Raw genomic sequence first — 19,275 nt, 5'->3', positions numbered from 1 at the left:
GACCACACCGTGGTTCAGGTCGAAAACAGTCGAATTTCGGTTTCCATCATATTTCGATAGATTAAGATTTTATTTAAGTGCTCTGAAAAGGATTTAGCTGAAAAAAATTTTTTTCGAGCATTTAAAGTGCATTTTCCTAACACGTGCGGTTATGTGCCACATCCACTTTTCTGTCACTCACTTTTATGCATATATTTTGGATCTTTATATCCTCTGGGTCCGTATTCTTTTGTTTCTGCTCTTTGTAAACAACACGCTTCCAAACACAAGTTAGTTTTGTTCAACTGTGATTGCGAGTAGTTGTTATAAAAACTTGCAGGTATACTATGGGCAGGCAATTAGGAGAAATAAAGGAAATCTGGAGGCAATGATGGCAACGGCCTTACCGCAGTGGCTACACTGGTTCCCGTGAGATCACCGAAGTTAAGCGCTGTCGGGCATGGCCGGCACTTCGATGGGTGACCACCTAGTCCGCCATGCGCTGTTGCCATTGTTCGGGGTGCACTAAGCCTCATGATGCCAATTGAGGAGCTACTCGACCGAACAGTAGCAGCTTCGGTCGAGAATACCATCATAATGACCGTGAGAGCGGTGTGCTCATCCCACGAACCTCCTAACCACCTCCTCGATGAGGATGACACGGCGGAGTGCTTTTTTTTTTGGTGGCAATGAAGAGAGTTGTTTGGGCCATATTCTTCCATAAGTCCTCTACTGATGATAAGCCATGTCATGGATTGTGTCCATCAGGAGAAAATTCGTGGTGCAAATACAATAGGGCTCAGGCAACTGGAGAATCTTATTCTCACCATCACTCTATTCCTGCTGTTCTTATTACAGGAATTAAACCTATTTTCAGAGACTTGGATCATCCTGACCTTCTAAGGAAATGTCTGCATGGGCAGACACAGAACCCAAATGAAAGTTTCAACAGCATAATTTGGAACCGCCTTCCTAAAACTGTATTTGAAGGCATGCATACAATGCAACTAGGAGTTCATAATGCTGTTATTACATTCAATTGTGGTAATAGTGGAAACTGTTGAGCACTGAAAAAGCTGGGAAATAATCCTGGTGAAAATACGATCACTGGGCTGCAACACTGCGATAAAATGAGGATAGCCGATGCAGACAGGTCTGCATCTAATATAGCCATGAAAGCAAGATGGACATCCAGGAAGGTGAAAAAGAAGCTGGAACACCGGCTAGAGGTCAAAGAAGGGCCATCATATGCAGCAGGACAGTTTTAATGAACTGTAAGTAACAAATTTCAAAAGTTTTTCCTTTCAAGTCAATTTCCCGTAAACTAAAACTTTCAGTACATATGCCCCATTATATCAGGAACTGCCATAGATAAATTTCCAGAGACTCCGCATAACATAAAAAATCACCACTGGTACTACATTCATTAATATTCCCTCATTAGGAAGTTCACAAAAATATATTTTCTGTAGAAAAACTTAATATCTTTTGTTCATAAATTAAAAAAGTATTCCTTAAAAACTATAAAACAGATCAAGTAGATTTTAGTGCAGTTGATTCTATTAGCATCATGTAACATACAGGAAAAATATTAAGGTCCTGCATCAAATAGTTTTTTCAGAAATGGGTCATATAATTGGCTAAATTAACGTGGGTTAGATAGGCAGGGTGTGGTCCCCTTAAGGTCTTAAGCGTTTGGTAGATGGTTCATAGAATCACGTTCAAACTATTTCTCTCCACTCTCGAAAAGCACGTGCTACAAATGAACACATAAATCTTTTCAGGAGAACTCTGATTTCTCTCATTTTATTACGATGATTATTTTCGGTATGTAGGTGGGTGTCAACAATATATTTTCGCATTCGAAGAAGAAATATGATGATTGAAATTTCGTGAAAAGATCTCGCCGAAACAAAAAATGCCTTTGTTTTAATGATCGCCACCGCAACTCGTGTAACACATCCGTGATATTATCTCTACTATTCCGCAACGATATAAATCGGGCGCACCCCCTCATTGGAGCATCCATGCTCGCCGCTACCAGCAATGAAAATAATAATAATTTTTCCACTGGATCCGCCTTGGTTGACTAAAACGATGATTGCAAAATTGTAAGAAATGTTTAAATTAAACAATAGTTGCTCCCTATAAGGTCGTCTGTTATTCAGCACCGAGCAAAATAAAGAATAAATTGAACTTGGATGATAGCGTCATAATAATTCTAAAAAAGCGAAAATAGTCTAAAAATTGACTAAACCTAAAAAACCAAATTACTCATTTTTTATGACACGCACAATCCTTCACAAATTGTTACATATTTGAGCTCATAAGAAATATTATGAAAATTATATAGAAAGAAATAATAGACAAAGAGAGATACGTAACCTGGAGAGCACACAGCAAATGGAATTCCAACTCAGCGTGCCAGCGCAATACAAGCCATGATTAAACTGCATCTCACGAAGCGCTGGTACGTTGCGTATTAGTGTTGCCTTGTGTGTTAGTAATTAAGGGAATACAGCTCTGTGGTAATTAATCTGCTCGTATTGTGATCATGTCTGACGAGACCTTACACAGGAACAACGCTATTGGGCCGCAGAAGCGCTTGAGCATTTCCATTATGACCAGTTTTCCGAGTGTGTGCTATATGCGTGAAACGAGGGCTACGTTCTACTGCCTAAGTGCCAGGGGTCATTTGAAACTTAATATGCCTGTAGTTTGAAGGAAACGTGAAGAACGTGGTAAACACTATTTTCTCATTAACTCACTGAAAATGTTTTCCAGATAAAGTAGTATTATATTTTGGCACAGAATAAAACCTGGTAATTAAGGAAGGCAGGATTGGGTTAAGATTGTGGAAGGGGCCCGAATCAATTACTATTGGTTTATTTTGAAATTTCACACATTTATTTTAATAAATAATTTTTGAACACAAGCCAATGTGGTCTCAATCAGGCTTTTAAGGCACGTAACTACAATGACGCCTGAAGGCCTTTAACGTGAAAAATGGCAGTTATTTAAAATTTAACAAATACATAAAATACAGACAGCCAATAATTTTGAAGACAGGCCAATGTGGTCGCAATCAGAATTCTTAGGCAAGTAACCACTATCACGGCTGAAGGCCTTTAACGCCCAAAATGGCAATTATTCAAAAAATTAAGAAACATAAATAAAAAACAGACAGCCGGCCGGTGTGGCCGAGCGGTTCTAGGCACTTCAGTCTGGAACCGCGCGACCGCTACGGTCGCATGTTCGAATCCTGACTTGGCCATGGATGTGTGTCATGTCCTTAGGTTAGTTAGGTTTGTTCTAAGTTCTAGGGGACTGATGACCTCAGATGTTAAGTCCCATAGTGCCTAGAGCCATTTTTTTAAAAAAAAACAGACAGCAAATAATGCTGGTAAACAAGCCAATGTTGTCGCAATCAGAATTTTAAAGCAAGTAACCACAATCACGGCTGAAGGCCCCTAAGGCCAAAATAGCAATTACAATTAAATTTAACAAATATACTGCCAAACTGCGAATGGCACAGCAAAAGTTAATTTAAAAAAACCACAGAGCATCGAACAGTTGAGATAAATGATGGTAACTTAATAATACGATAATAAACTAAAACACAAGGGCCAGTGACAGAGGGTGCTCCAGGAATCGACCTCTGAGTAGGTCACAACAAAAACACTTTCGCGAGGGAAGAGAAAGGCAGCCAAAGTTGCATTCAGTGCACAAGATGGTAACTCGGACTAGTGGCAGTCTAACGAGCGACTAATGATAACCTTTGTGAGGCTACCTGACATCCAACAAAACAAATGCAAGATGTGAAATTACTCCAAAGCCGGAACCGGCGGTCTGGGCTCCGCCCACAGAATACTGTGCTTAGAGGGCCCAGAACAAGAAGGAATGACTACCACTAAGGTAGAAGGACGTCACGAAACCTACACTCAAGAAGCTGTCAAACTTACACGCCGCACCGGACAGCGGCTGCAAGGCGAGGAAATGTACACTGCCGTTTCATCCACTAACCCTCAGGGCAGGTAACTGGGGCGTTAGCGGCCACAAGACAGAAAAATACCGCTGGTTGAACTTAACAAAATACCGCTGGTTGAACTTAACAATGTAACAAGGTCCGCCTTCCTCAGGTACTCCACCCGCTGCTTTTCGCCTCGGCGACACTACGAGCAGCAACACGAATCCAAGTCACTGGAAAATCGCGAGATTTCACAATGGCGGAAGTTTCTCTAGGCGAATTGCAATGCACTCAAACCTGCAGGATCCGGTTTACGACGAGGTCGTGCACCCTCGTGACCACTGCCCTTCGATCCGGCAGTCCATACACGCCGCCAGCAGTCCCGGCGTGTTGTCGCTATGCGCGGACCTCGCTGCTCCCGCGTTCCCAACCGACTGTCCATTCACACCCTATGGAAGAAGCAAGAGGTCGCCCCAAAGATAGGACAGTAGAACTACATATCGATAAGCGCCGCTGCTGCCACTAGCGGACAGGCAACGCTTACGAAACCGAGTGGCGCCAGTGAACACGAGAAAGAAGACAAACAACGCAACCATGCCAACTAAACGATACGGTCTGACACAAACGTACACACGGCCTCAACGCGAGCCGTAGCACGGCTCAAAGAAACACATTTAATTTGTAATATGTATGACAGTCATCACTCACGCTCATTTCTCATCCTTCAGACCCCATCCGCAGCCCCCACCTGCCCCTTGCCTCCCCCCCCCCCCCCAATCCCCCCAAGAGCTCTCCCTCATCAGAACATATGGTGTGCTTTGTACAACAGCTTCAGGGGTCACAAATGAAAAAATGGTGCAAAGTGTAGACCGCTAAATAAAACTCATCGAAAACGACGAATTAAGATGCTTACGAAAGAAGATTGATAACTCTTCTGCGATATAGGCCGGAAAGCATCAGAATTATTGTTTACCGCAATTCTTGTTATTCGAACTGTCGAACAAATACTGTTTTATGATGGATGGTTCCCTAAGTAATCACATGTTTAATATAATGCAAAAGAGGAGTATCATTTCTCTTTAAAAATTTGAATAGGTGCATAGCTAAACACAGAATTGCGGAAAGTTTGTATTGTCTGAGGAACCATCAAATTAAATTAATCATTTCGTGGTAGAACACGCCGGACGTTAATGCACCAGAAGTCTACAAGCTGAGCATCAAAATAGTTTCCTTTCCATTCAGTCTCCTAGACGCTCCTCTAGGTAACATTTTAGCACGAAGAAACACATGAAACGTCGCTGGACAAAATGGATAGAGCGCAATGTAATTTGAGACATAATTTTTATTTTGTAGAAATTTTTTTTCTTATTTTTTAATAACTTTACCCATTCACTCTCGTAGATTAATAAAATAGCATTAAGGTTTAGATTTTCATTACAGCTTTATCATGTCGAAAGCCTGAATAACCACCTTTTTGCAATGACCGCTGCCAGATGAGCAGGAATAGAGTAATAAGGTTCTGGAAGTTACCGACAGGGATGTGGAGCCATGCCCTCTCCAGTGCCATGGCCAACTGCGTTAGATCTGTCGGCTGAGAATCCATGGCGCGAACAGCCCTATCGAGTTGGTCCCACAGATTCTCGACTGGATTTATTTCTGGGATGTTTGTGGCCAGGGGAGTACGATAAACTCATCCCAGCACTCTTCGAGCCACGCACGTGCTCTGTGACCTGTGTGACGTTACGTTGTCCTGCTGGTAGGTGCCATCGTGCCAAGGAAACACAAACAGCAAGTAGGGGTGGACGTGGTCCCCAAAGACAGATGCATGCTTGTTTTGATCCATTGTGCCTTCAGAATAACGAGGTCACCCAAGGAATGCCGTCTGGCCAGGACACTTCAGTTACTGCAGTTACTGCAGGGTGTTTCCTTTCAGACGTTTCACGCCATCTGTCGGATGAAGCATAAACCGTGATTCACCTGAAAAGGCGGATGTCCAGTTGCTGTATTGGCGTACAAATTACAGCCCTTGTCGCAGATGAACAGCTGTCAGCATGAGTGCGTGAAGCAGGCGCCAGCTGCGGAGGCCCGTACGCAGCAACCTTCGCTAAATGGTCCTCGAAGAGAGAGCATGGGTAGTGCCTTTGTTCATCTGGGCGGTGAGCTGCTCAACAGCTGCACGTCTGTTCGCTCACATACAAGGGACATTTGAAAAGTCCGTGCAAAAATAGAAAGTACTTACGTGTTTGGGGTAATTTTTTTTTTCAACATAGTCTCCTTTTAGGCTTATACACTTCGTCCAACGCTGTTCTAATTTGTTGATCCTTTCCGAATAATAGGAATTGTCCAAGTCTGCGAAGTAGCTATTAGTTGCTGCAATCAGATCCTCATTTGAATAAAATCTTTGTCCTGCCAGCCATTTCTTCAAATTGGAGAAAAAATAGTAGTCCGAGGGAGTCGGTAGAATAGGGGGGATGTGTAACGAGTTGAAACCCTATTTCCATTAATTTTACGACCACAACTACTGAGGTGTGCGGTGGTGCATTGTCGTTATGGAAAAGGACATTGTTCCTGTCCAATCGCCGGCGTTTTTCTTGCAACTCGGTTTTCAAACTGCCCAATAACGATGAATAATATGCACCTGTAATAGTTTTACCCTTTTCCAGATTCCAGTTAGTCGATGAGTCTTATCCCTTGCGAATCCCAAAAGACATTCACCATAACCTTTCCGGTTGAAGGAATGGTCATTGGTGCAGATCCTCCCTTGATAACCCATTGGTTAGATTGTTCTTTGGTCTCAGGGGTATAGTAATGCATTCATGTTTCATCCACAGTGACGAAACGACGCTTAAAGTCCTGAGGATTCTTCCTGAACAACTGCAAACCATCCTTACAACACTTCACACGATTCCTTTTTTGGTCAAGCGTGAGCAATCGCGGGACCCATCTTGCGGATAGATTTCTCATGTCCAAATGTTTATGAAAAATATTATGTACCAGTTCATTCGAGATGCCCACAGCACTAGCAATCTCATGCACCTTAACTCTTGTGTCATCCATCACCATATCGTGGATTTTATCAATGATTTGTGGAGTCGTAACCTCCACAGGGCGTCCAGAACGTTCAGCAACACTTGTGCCCATATGGCCACTCCGAAAATTTTGAAACCACTTATAAACTGTTCTAATCTAAGGTGCAGAGTCACCGTAATGTTTATCAAGCTTCTCTTTAGTCTCCTGAGGCGTTTTGCCGTTCGTAAAGTAATGTGTAATCACCACACGAAATACTTTTTCGTCCATTTTTTTGACAATCATTCGACTTCCTTGATTCACACGAATTCCAAACACAAAGAAATAGACCAATATGGCTGAAACTTGGTGTGCGTTCTTTCCTAAGATGTTACTAACTAAACATGACCTCGATACGCACCGTTAGTGCCATCCGTCGGACTTTTCACGGACTTTTCAAACGCGTCTCGTACATCTCCGCAGCCGTCGTCCACCCCTGCCATGCACAGCCCTTGGTGCACCACAACTGCTTCTGCTTCAGTCTTCGATAGCGCCATTTTATCACGCGCGGTATGCTTTAATCACGGCAGCAGTCGAACAGTTCACGAACTTAGCCATTTCGGAAGTGCTTTCACCCCTGGCCTGAAAGCGAATCATCATGCCCTTTTTGACGTCAGACAAATCGCTCTATTTGTTTCATTGCAATATTGCAATAACGACTGCTCTGTTTTCAGTGTCCCCAAGACACGCTTTATATGCCTTCAACAGGAGCACAATAGCGTGATGGTCGGCCGCTATTGTAGTGGGGCCGGAAGGATAACCGGATAATACTTCCGAACTCTGCAAATCTTGGACGTAGGTGGCAGGAACGAAGAAGCGGCATTTCGGAAACTACGCAGGCTGCGTTATTTCCAAGGATTTTAACTGAGAAGCGTACCATTGTATGAGTATAGGTTTTTCCTCGCTAATTTTCCGCCCTGAACGACAAAAGACTAAAATATGTTTGGTCGGCGTTCGGAAGAATCTGTAAAGAGAGAGAGAATATTCTGTGGTTTTGGGAATATGATTCGTTTTTCGAAATTACGAGGGTGGGGAGTCGAGCCTTGCTGGGAGGCCAAAAGTGCAGATACGAGGTCTTTTGTTGTGAGCGCCCGTGTGTGACGGTCGCTCGATATGAGCTTTGTTGGTACAGACGGACTTGCTGTCTTTGCCCTCAGGAGAGTTGACGTGGAATATAGGCAGTGGTCACAGTAATGTGACTGAATCGTGTATCTTAGCATACCGAGTCAAGCGAGGGCAGCACAGTTCAGCATCTCCCGAGATGCATGTTCTACAGTTCTCGGAAATTTCGCTATCTTCCTCGAAGGTCTCCAGCGAGCAAAGTTTCTGTCTCTGTGTCGTGGAAACAACATTACGTTATTTTATCCAACCTGGCTCTTGTCGAACTCCATGGCTGTTAACACGCAAGGGCGCTATAATTTCGCACCTTACAAGAACTCCTCCACATACTTTGCCATGATCTACAGACACAATTCGGTACCATGTGATAGGTTGTACATCGTATATACGAATGTATAAAGGAGACTCACATTGTCACACACGCCTTGTAAATAATTGGTAACGCTTATTGCATGAAAGCTTACGAAGTGTCTTTATTATCATACTACTAGAGGTTGTAGCGACAGTGGAAATGAAACGGGAGGCGGAACTCTAGTCCTAGGTGGAAGGCCCACACAGGTGTGTTGGTCCTGCTTAAACACAGAAAGTAGCAAGACGGACGTCGTGGCATCTGAGCTCTGAAGCACAATCGGGTGACGGCCGGCCGCTATTGTAGTAGGAGGCGTAAGGATAACCGGATAATACTTCCGAACTCTGAAAATCTTGGACGCAGGTGAGAGGAACGAAGAAGAGGCACTTCGGAAACCACGCAGGCTGGGTTATTTCCAAGGATTTTTACCCAGAAGTGTACCATTGTACGAGTATAGGTTTTTCCTCGCTAACTTTCCGCGCTGGACAACAAAAGACTAAAATATGGTTGGTCGGGGTTCGGAAGAATCTGTAGTGAGGGAGAATATTCCGTGGTTTCGGGAATATGACTCGTTTTTCGGAATTGCGAGGGTGGAGAGGGAATATCTGTGTAAGTCATTTTTTTTGTAGCCCTCAAAGTTCTTTCTGTAGATACAGCACTATTTCTGCGTTTGACTTGTGGCAGCTACCACTCAAAGCTTGCTGGAAGGCCAACAGTGGAGAGACGAGGTCTTCCGTTGTGAGCGCCCGTGTGTGACGGTCGCTCGATATCAGGTTTGTTGGTACAGACGGACTTGGTATTTTTCCTCTCAGGAGAGTTTATAGTTAGAACAGTTAGGCACTGTACTATTGCGAACCTATACGATTCTGTACTTCACCTCCGGGTTGGAAGTCGTCGTTGAGTACGCAGCATTCCGTAATTGAGAGCACTTCCTCTGCCTATACTTACGTTGAGACGTTATCTGAACTCCGTCCCTGAGGCTGGTAGTTCGCGTTTCTCGGCTGTAGAACACAGGGAGGAGAACCAGTATTATAATAGTCAGAGGACCGCCTTCTACCGTTCTAGTGTTTGAAAGAGTTTATTTGTGGCTGGAGTTCTTCCATCGCCGCAGACGAGCACGAGAACCATCACTTCGACGCACTGGACGCAGTACATACGGCGATATCGCAAATTGCTTCGGCTTATTAGGGCTATAAAAGCTAAACAGCTGTGATCACGTTAGTTTATTTCCACTGAGTTTCCACACCACCGTAGATCATCTTTGAAAGTAGCGTCTTCTAGTGACTGCTACGTGGATGATGTCAGTCATTTCACGTTATTGATATTACATCGCGCAGTCATAATAAGGGGCAGAGTTGGGCAATTGATCAGTAATTTTTCTTAGGAACTGTAAACTTTGTAATATAAAGTTTTTTTAATCTACAATAAATATATAAGCAAGAACAACATTTATCATTTAGTAGGATTAGATGCCTTCATCATTCATTTATGTTTAGATTGTATTTTATAGAATTAAGAGATTTTAAGATCTGGTTCACGGGGTAGTCAGAGAGGGCCAAATGTTCATTTCAGCGTTTTTTTTTCGTTGCACATATTCATTTTATACCCGCCTGGCGTAGCAAAAAGTAAATGATTAATCATTAAGGGAGACTGCAACCAGCAAGAAATAAATGTAAAAAAAACCTTTATTTTAATGACCATGACCGATTCTGCACTGTTATGCTCATCTTCAGACTAGAACAGTTGCTTTAGTACTCCGTGAATTTCGTCAGTAGCGTGTCACCTGTTCTTGCACTTCGAAAGAATATTTATGTAATTAGTCTCATTTTATGTGCCGTATGGGTGAGTTGCATATGTAAAACATGTTATTGTACATGCAATTGAAGTCATAGAAAGTGGATAAGTTGTGTACACTAACATTTGTTCTACTTACGGTATTTTGGTGTGAACCACGGAATGATCAAATGTAAACAACGCGCACACGTGCACTTCCTAACAGTTGTAGATTCTGACTTGTGCTTTACAAGCAATGTATTTCTTTAAAAGAAAAGATTACCAACCAAACATAGATGTTACTGACTACTTGACAAACAGAGATCTCAACTACCTTTTGTTCAGCGTAAAATTTGAGTGGTAGCTGCCACAAGTCAAACGCAGAAATAGTGCTGTATCTACAGAAAGAACTTTGAGGGCTACAAAATAAAATGACTTACACAGATATTCCTTCGGGTCTAATTGAGGCAAGATAAGGAGCAGACAAGAGATTTCTGGGGTTAAATGGCAGTGACTCTTTCAAAGAGGCTTCAAAGTGTAATATATAAAGTTAGGTAGCATTCAGATTTTCTGTACATACATATTTTCTGTTGTTAAGATTCGTCCAAGTCCCATTTAAACGAATTTTGAGCTTTATACATTCTGTCAACAGTTGCTGAGTTTCCCTGCATACGATTCTACAGTTGAACCATAGCACATTGTTCACGATACTAAGTACTTGGAGCGCTCACCTGAGTTACTGAAACTCTCTAACCAAACGCGTGGTTGTCCGCCTTTTCTCCTGGCGTTAGAATCTAACTCACAACGCACTGCATCAGCAATTCACGTCTTCTGCCATTTCCGAGAACCAGTTCTCCTTGTATTTATTGCAGCGTTTGCTCTCAAGTCTCCGGTGAAGTACGGCTCCTGCTTCCCAGGCCTGCCTGCTTTCATCGGTTTCGCCCATCCACTTGTCGCGGTATCCAGATACTGAAGAAAGTGTGCGCCCTCTGCCAAGAACAGCCGGCTTTCGCCAAGTTCTATGTTGTTCCGAGCGCTTCCGTATTGCCCTGCGGCCGTACCTAACATGCTTCTCAGAACGAAAGTGTTCGAAAGCTAGGAGGCTTGATGACATATACAACAATGGAAAACTTTTTTAAAATGCAGTCCACGTACTTCTCTCGGGTGGATTCTCTCTTTCGTTTCAGCTAACAAGTTATTGTACAGAAGCGGATACACGTTTATGAGCTCTTTATTGTAACTTCAGTGCTGGTTGGGAATTTCTTTGACATCAGTGATCCAAGATCTGAAACTGAAATAATGGAGTTTCAAGATTCGCAGCTTACACCACCATCTCATGTTAGATTTTAGATCGATATAAGTCTCCTTCTTTCCAACAATTTAACGGTTTAGGAACTGCAATATGCACAATGATCATAGCAAAAAATGTAGAATATTGTTAACCAAGAACCACTCTATATCTACACCTACATCTACATCTACATCCATACTCCGCAAGCCACCTGACGGTGTGTGGCGGAGGGTACCCTGAGTACCTCTATCGGTTCTCCCTTCTATTCCAGTCTCGTATTGAACGTGGAAAGAAGGATTGTCGGTATGCTTCTGTGTGGGCTCTAATCTCTCTGATTTTATCCTCATGGTCTCTTTGCGAGATATACGTAGGAGGGAGCAATATACTGCTTGACTCTTCGGTGAAGGTATGTTCTCGAAACTTTAACAAAAGCCCGTACCGAGCTACTGAGCGTCTCTCCTGCAGAGTCTTCCACTGGAGTTTATCTATCATCTCCGTAACGCTTTCGCGATTACTAAATGATCCTGTAACGGAGCGCGGTGCTCTCCGTTGGATCTTCTCTATCTCTTCTATCAACCCCATCTGGTACGGATCCCACACTGCTGAGCAGTATTCAAGCAGTGGGCGAACAAGCGTACTGTAACCTACTTCCTTTGTTGTCGGATTGCATTTCCTTAGGATTCTTCCAATGAATCTCAGTCTGGCATCTGCTTTACCAACGATCAACTTTATATGATCATTCCATTTTAAATCACTCCTAATACGTAATCAGCGATAATTTATGGAATTAACTGCTTCCAGTTGCTGACCTGCTATTTTGTAGCTAAATGATAAGGGACCTATCTTTCTATGTATTCGTATCACATTACACTTGTCTACATTGAGATTCAATTGCCATTCCGTGCACCATGCGTCAATTCGCTGCAGATCCTCCTGCATTTCAGTACAATTTTCCATTGTTTCAACCTCTCGATACACCACAGCATTACCTGCAAAAAGCCTCAGTGAACTTCCGATGTCATCCACCAGGTCATTTATGTATATTGTGAATAGCAACGGTCCTATGACACTCCCCTGCGGCACACCTGAAATCACTCTTACTTCGGAAGACTTCTCTCCATTGAGAATGACATGCTGCGTTCTGTTATCTAGGAACTCCTCAATCCAATCACACAATTGATCTGATAGTCCGTATGCTCTTACTTTGTTCATTAAACGACTGTGGGGAACTGTGTCAAACGCCTTGCGGAAGTCAAGAAACACGACATCTACCTGTGAACCCGTGTCTAACGCCCTCTGAGTCTCGTGGACGAATAGCGCGAGCTGGGTTTCACACGACCGTCTTTTTCGAAACCCATGCTGATTCCTACAGAGTAGATTTCTAGTCTCCAGAAAAGACATTATACTCGAACATAATACGTGTTCCAAAATTCTACAACTGATCGACGTTAGAGATATAGGTCTATAGTTCTGCACATCTGTTCGATGTCCCTTCTTGAAAACGGGGATGATTCTGTGCCCTATTCCAATCCTTTGGAACGCTTCACTCTTCTAGAGACCTACGGTACACCGCTGCAAGAAGGGGGGCAAGTTCCTTCGCGTACTCTGTGTAAAATCGAACTGGTATCCCATCAGGACTAGCGGCCTTTCCTCTTTTGAGCGATTTTAATTGTTTCTCTATCCCTCTGTCGTCTATTTCGATATCTACCATTTTGTCAACTGTGCGACAATCTAGAGAAGGAAACACAGTGCAGTCTTCCTCTGTGAAACAGCTTTGGAAGAAGACATTTAGTATTTCGGCCTTTAGTCTGTCATCCTCTGTTTTGGTCACAGAGTGTCTGGACATTTTGTTTTGATCCACGTACCGCTTTGACATAGGACCAAAATTTCTTAGGATTTTCTGCCAAGTCAGTACATAGAGCTTTACTTTCGAATTCATTGAAAGCCTCTCGCATAGCCCTCCTCACACTACATTTCGCTTCGCGTAATTTTTGTTTGTCTGCAAGGCTTTGGCTATGTTTATGTTTGCTGTGAAGTTCCCTTTGCTTCCGCAGCAGTTTTCTAACTCGGTTGTTGTACCACGGTGGCTCTTTTCCATCTCTTACGATCTTGCTTGGCACATACTCATCTAGCGCATATTGTACGATGGTTTTGAACTTTGTCCACTGATCCTCAACACTATCTGTACTTGAGACAAAACTTTTGTGTTGAGCCGTCAGGTACTCTGTAGTCTGCCTTTTGTCACTTTTGCTAAACAGAAAAATCTTCCTACCTTTTTTAATATTTCTATTTACGGCTGAAATCATGGATGCAGTAACCGCTTTATGATCGCTGATTCCCTGTTCTGCATTAACTGATTCAAATAGTTCGGGTCTGTTTGTCACCAGAAGGTCTAATATGTTATCGCCACGAGTCGGTTCTCTATTTAACTGCTCAAGGTAGTTTTGAGATAAAGCACTTAAAATATTTCACTGGATTCTTCGTCCCTGCCATCCGTAATGAACGTTTGAGTCTCCCAGTCTATATCCGGCAAATTAAAATCTCCACCCAGTACTATAACATGATGGGGAAATCTACTCGAAATATTTTCCAAATTATTCTTCAGGTGCTGAGCCACAACAGCTGCTGAGCCCGGGAGCCTGTCTCTGCGGTATACATTCCAATCTGAGTTTAGGATTTCATTACTGTTTACATGTGGTTTCAGCCAACTTTCTGTCCCTAGTACTATATGGGCGTTGTGACCGTTTATTAATGAGAGCAGTTCTGGGACCTTTCTATAGACGCTCCTGCAGTTTACTGTTAGCACATTATATTGTTATTCGCTGTTGCATTTTGCCTACTCCTGCCTTGCCGCGTCTCAGGAGGCGTCTTGTCGGGCCTAGGGAGGGAATTTTCTAACCTAAAAAAACCCATGTGCACTCCACACGTACTCCGCTACCCTCGTAGCCGCTTCCGGCGTGTTGTGCACGCCTGACCTATTCAGGGGGACCCTACATTTCTCCACCCGATAGCGGAGGTCGACAAATTTGCACCCCAGCTCTCCGCAGAATCGTCTGAGCCTCTGGTTTAAGCCTTCCACTCGGCTCCAAACCAGAGGACCGCGATCGGTTCTGGGAACGATACTACAAATAGTTAGCTCTGATTCCACCCCGCGAGCGAGGCTTTCCGCCTTCACCAACTCCGCCAACCGCCTGTACGAACTGAGGATGACCTCTGAACCCAGACGGCAGGAGTCATTGGTGCCGACATGAGCAACAAGTTGCAGTCGCGTGCACCCAGTGCTCTCTATCGCCGCCGGTAGGGCCTCCTCCACATCTCGGATGAGACCCCCCGTCAAGCAGACAGAGTGAACACTGGCCTTCTTCCCCGACCTTTCCGCTATTTCCCTAAGGGGCTCCATCACCCGCCTAACGTTGGAGCTCCCAATAACTAATAAACCCCTCCCCCCGTGTGCCTGCTCGGACCTTGCTGACGGAGCAGCCACATGTCCACTCACAGGCAGAGCGGGCGACACCACACGGCCAGCCTCCACATTGACCCTCCGCCTCGTGCGCCGCGAACGCCGCTGAACCCGCCACTCCCCTTGGGGAGAGGGTGGCCCAACCGCGCCCGGTACCCGCGAAGATGTCTCGACAGTAGGGACAGTGGGTGAAGCATGTAACACCTGGGGTGTACTTTGCGACGCACCAGACTCCCCACTGCCGCTACACTCCGAGACAGCAGCCTGAAGACGGCTGACCGCGGCCATCAACACGCTCAGCTGTTCGCGAAGAGTGGCCAGCTCCTCCTGCGTCCGTACACAGCAGTCACACATCCTATCCATCCTAAGGAATCAATTTACTGAAGAGACTTAATCAACTTTTAACTAGACTGCTAATTCACTAAAGGCGGCTGATTATTGACTAAACTGTGATTGCTAACCACTTCCTGTAGAAAACAATGAAAATACCACTACATGTCTCTGGACTGTATTCAGAACAAACACTAGCACTGCTAGCACTATGGCTGACTAAAGGGACTCTCTGTGGCTGTATTCAAAACAAACACGAAATTTATGGAACACTATTACTAGCACACGACAATTAAAGCTTCCTAAAAGCAAAAACACACCGAAGAAGAAGTGACAAGTAAGAAAAATACAGTTAATACTTAAATTAAGGTAGCTCGCTGCACAGCAGACGTGAAGCAAACGGTGGCCGTGCGGTTCTAGGCGCTGCAGTCCGGAACCGGGGGACTGCTACGGTCGCAGGTTCGAATCGTGCCTCGGGCATGGATGTGTGTGATGTTCTTAGGTTAGTTAGGTTTAAGTAGCTCTAAGTTCTAGGGGACTGATGACCTAAGATGTTAAGTTCCAAAGTGCTCAGAGCCATTTGAACCATTTGAACCTCTGTATAAAAACCAAAATTTAGCCATTTTTTCTGCGTTTTAGTTGCCAGAAAATTACTCCAGACTGATCTCTATTGTCTTCAGTAGTCCTCCAAATGTTCCCTTCACGGAAACATTCATTTTTGTTTGGAGATGAGATTTTTTTAAATTTCAGAATACTATGATTTGTCCCGTAGTATATATGGCGAGTTACCAATCGTAATCCTTTTTCCACCCGTACGAATTGTAAGAAAGTTCTCACAAAACGAAACTCTTGTGACAACAGTTTTAATGAGATAGATTTTGGCATACATACCGCTTTTCTTCCGATCTAACTGTATGAATTGCTGCTGCTGTTAGTACGGTACATCCGAAAGAGACGAATTCAATTGCACTTCACTCGCCGAAATTCGGAAAGTACTGAGATCACTTGCTGCATTAAGATGGAGAGATCGTTCGGCACGGCTTGAGAGTTCTGTATGGTATCATGGACTTCCTTCTGTATAAAACACGCTGTTATTTCTGCGTGACTATTATTCGAATTTCGGAATCTGAAATAGTATTCAATTAACGTACTTCAGATCTACATTACTAACAAACGACGCTAAAACCGATATCTCTGTAACTAATACTGATCTAACAAGAGCCTACAAATGAAACAAAGAAGCTTTTATTATTATTTATCTGGGTGAAAACAGAATACGATATCTTTGAGTTCAGCTTAGGTGATTCGCCCTGTAATTCTGATCATTAACTTGAAAGTACAAAGGCAACAATTACATAATACCATTATACTTTTGTCTGTAGCGTTCTGGAACAAGAGTAACGGGTCTTTTCGTGACTCTACAAAAGAGTTTGTAATGTGTTACCCTCCCACTCCACATACTATATCGGGAATTATAAACAGGTGATACGAGTATTTTTCAAGTGGAAGTACTCAGCACACGTTTAGCCAACAAAAAATATAGCTTTTTGATCATCTATAACAAAAATATCATAAAAATTGATATTAGATTGCTTTTACAAAGGCCTGTTATGCACAGGATACGAATTGTAAAAACAGAGGTATACTGCTTAAGTTTCTAATGTTCTTCTTGCGCGCGTGGCAACATCCTGAAATAATGAGAAATAATGATAATTTTATACTACTAGTTGGCTGTTCAGCACAGACTGCAGAAGGTTTTTCAGCTTAGACAGTTCAAACTTTCCACATTTTAGAAAAGTACGATTTCTGTTTTTTTTTTCAGCTAAGTTATATGTCTTAAGACCGGGTACACCTTGAAATACTCGCCCCACGGTACTGCAATGCAAGCGCGAGAGGAATCAAAACAAAATGGCACGGTCCTTCGAAAAATGGAGTATCTCGCAAAAATTCGATTTCGACAGCAGCGAAAATGTTGCACCTGTATCACGCTAATCAAAATGGCTGACGAAGTCATCTAGATTGGCTAGATACAGCTGCAACATTTATTCTGCTGTCGAAAATGATACTTCGTGTCATCAGTGAGCCCCACCATTTGGTTTTGTCGCCTCCAGAACTGCAGGCATACGCTAACGAGCCGAAACATTGTCCCCACTGCTCACCGCAAGTCTGAAGTTTGCCTCATGGTATAGCGGGCACGTGGCGCGGTAAAGAATGGCTATAGGAGGAGACCAGAGACGAATGGAAAATCATTCTAGCTAAGATACGGCCCGTCAATGGGGAAATCCTCCGGCAGCTTTGACAAAGAGCAAACGGCAAAGCTTGATTGTTACTGTCGTGAGCGTCTATGTACAGTGGTTGTACGACGATGAAACCACAAATAGCCGACATGGTGTAGAACTACACGCCTCATTAGACATCGTGGAGATTGGAGGCTTGCCTACTTTGTAAAACGAGATAGGCAGCGACAGTGGTCAGATCTGACAACAGTGTATAGTACTGATGCAGGCGCAAGTGCTTCTTATCACATCGTTCAGTGCGCAGTGTTCAAGGTGAGACTACATGGCAAGACGATCCCTATACGTTAATATATTAACCTAACGGTGGCGTAAATTACAATTGCCGTGGGTACAGGATAAATTAGATTGGACCGTGGATGAAGGGAAACGTGTTGCGTGGTCTGAGGAATCGCATTTCTTATTGCACGAGGCCGATGGCTATATCTGTATGCGCTGTCATCAACATAAATGGCTGCTCGATACATATACCATGCCACGAGCATATATGGAAGCCTAGATGAGTGTCCCAGATAGCATGATGTTGCCCCACCAACTTGCGATCGTGCCACCGTGCATGTCTCGAGCAGCCGATCATGTTTACGTTAGCGCATACAGATATAACTATCGGCCTCGTGCAACAAGAAATGTGATTTCTCCGACCAGGCGACACATTTCCCTTGATCCGCGATCCAATCTCGAAAATTATAGTTACGTAAGTATATATTATAAACTACTTACGTAACTACAATTTTTCCAGGTTGTGACTGAAGCTTAATGATTATCCCTTGTACAAAATTGGTAAGTGAGAAACGAACACCGTGAAACTATGTTTGTGTGTGATTGACGTTTCATTGCCATATTCCATCGCACGTGCATCATCCCAATCCAAGGACCGCACATCTACAATTACGTTGTCCTGGTCAAATGGTAGTCGTTATCGGAAAACATTAGTTATGTTTGCGTTAATTTATGTGTCTTGGGAGTGAAGTATAAAACGTGAGTGCAAATCACCGCAACTTAGAAATAACTTTTCATTGTGAGACGATGCTATAACCGTAACCATCTGTCCAGTCCGACGGCCTGACTTAGGATTTTCGTGGTTTCTCCAAAATCGCTCAAGTACATTGCCGGTATGATTTCTTTGAAAAGGACAGGGCCGATTTTCTTCGCTATTTTCACTCAGTTTATAACAATCTCGTCGTTGACGGAGTGTTATACGCTAAACCTCCTGCTGTCCATTCAAAAACTGGAGACGAAACCACTGGTTTTAAATACGTCGCGCGTAAAAATCTTCATGCTGCGCTTTAAGGCGGATTTTATTTAGCTCTGAAAAGTTATTCACTACCCTTCAAATGGAACTCTGGAGGTGACATTAATTTCAAAGTTTGGTTGAAGTTAAATGATAGAATTTCTAACGCGTATGAAATTAATAAAAGATATGCAAATACATACTTACAGAGCCAAGTAAACATTGTATTTTTTTTATTTTGAAGTTCTTTTGTAGTGAGTGAATGTCGTTTCTTACGCAAGAGTGATTATATCAAAAGATGGAGTTATTAGTGCTGAATAGAGTCAACCAGAATTAACTGTGGATTTAAGGCACCTAAACAGCTAGCTGTGGGGACCTTAAAGTCTTTAGAAGTGCTTTCACGTGATCTATGGAGC

At 43.3% G+C, this 19,275-nt stretch overlaps 1 pseudogene; it reads left to right on the top strand.

Annotated features, from left to right (window-relative positions):
- The first annotated feature begins 372 nt into the window (after positions 1-372).
- Positions 373-490, top strand: LOC126274499 (5S ribosomal RNA; annotated as a pseudogene).
- The last annotated feature ends 18,785 nt before the right edge of the window (positions 491-19,275 follow it).

This window comes from Schistocerca gregaria, chromosome 5 (genome assembly GCF_023897955.1).
Source record: "Schistocerca gregaria isolate iqSchGreg1 chromosome 5, iqSchGreg1.2, whole genome shotgun sequence".
NCBI lineage: Eukaryota > Metazoa > Arthropoda > Insecta > Orthoptera > Acrididae > Schistocerca > Schistocerca gregaria.
This window is presented reverse-complemented; position numbering and strand designations above follow the sequence as displayed.